Raw genomic sequence first — 748 nt, forward strand, 5'->3', positions numbered from 1 at the left:
TTCCATTTCCTTTTTGACAACTTCCAATTTTCCTAGATTCATACTTCGTACATTCCATGTTCCGATGATTAATGGATGTCTGCGGCTGTTTCTATTCAATTTGAGTGGTGCCACAGCAGCAAATGAAGGTCTTGAAAGCTTTCTCTTTTCCATATGAATAAGGCTGCATTTACTCAGATGTTGCAACTCTTTCCCAGTCCTATTTTGAGAGCCTTTTAGCCTAAACAGACTGTTACTAAAGGTGCACGGTAATGTACCAAACAGTGTATCTGTGCTATTCATAAGGTTTTCCCTGGCCAATTCTTTGAGAAGTGGATGGCCTCTTCTTTCTTCCTAGTCTTTCTCAGTCTAGAAGCTGGGCTGTTACCTGTGCAGCAGGTGCATCTTGCTGGGTTTTAAACACCAGAGCCTCAGCCTTAAAACTCACATCTACATGTCACCACAGTAGGACAAACGAAGAAGAATCACTGGTAGTAGGGATAGATGGCCTTCTCACTAGAAGACTGAAGGCCTCACTTAAATATGGCTGGTTGTATGATAGAATTTTGCAGGACCAAAGACTTGTTCAATACAAATACCTTCTTTCAACAGCACAAATAGTGGCTATACATCTCAACTTTGCCAAATGAAGTACACAAGAATCAGATTGACTACATCTGTGGCAAGAAGTGATGGAGAAGGTCAATACCTTCAGACAAAACAAGGTCAGGAGCTGATTGTGGAACAGACCATCAACTGCTCATATGCA

The sequence above is a fragment of the Orycteropus afer genome, unplaced genomic scaffold, assembly GCF_000298275.1.
Source record: "Orycteropus afer afer isolate SDZICR_OR568_19922 unplaced genomic scaffold, OryAfe1.0 scaffold01160, whole genome shotgun sequence".
Lineage (NCBI taxonomy): Eukaryota > Metazoa > Chordata > Mammalia > Tubulidentata > Orycteropodidae > Orycteropus > Orycteropus afer.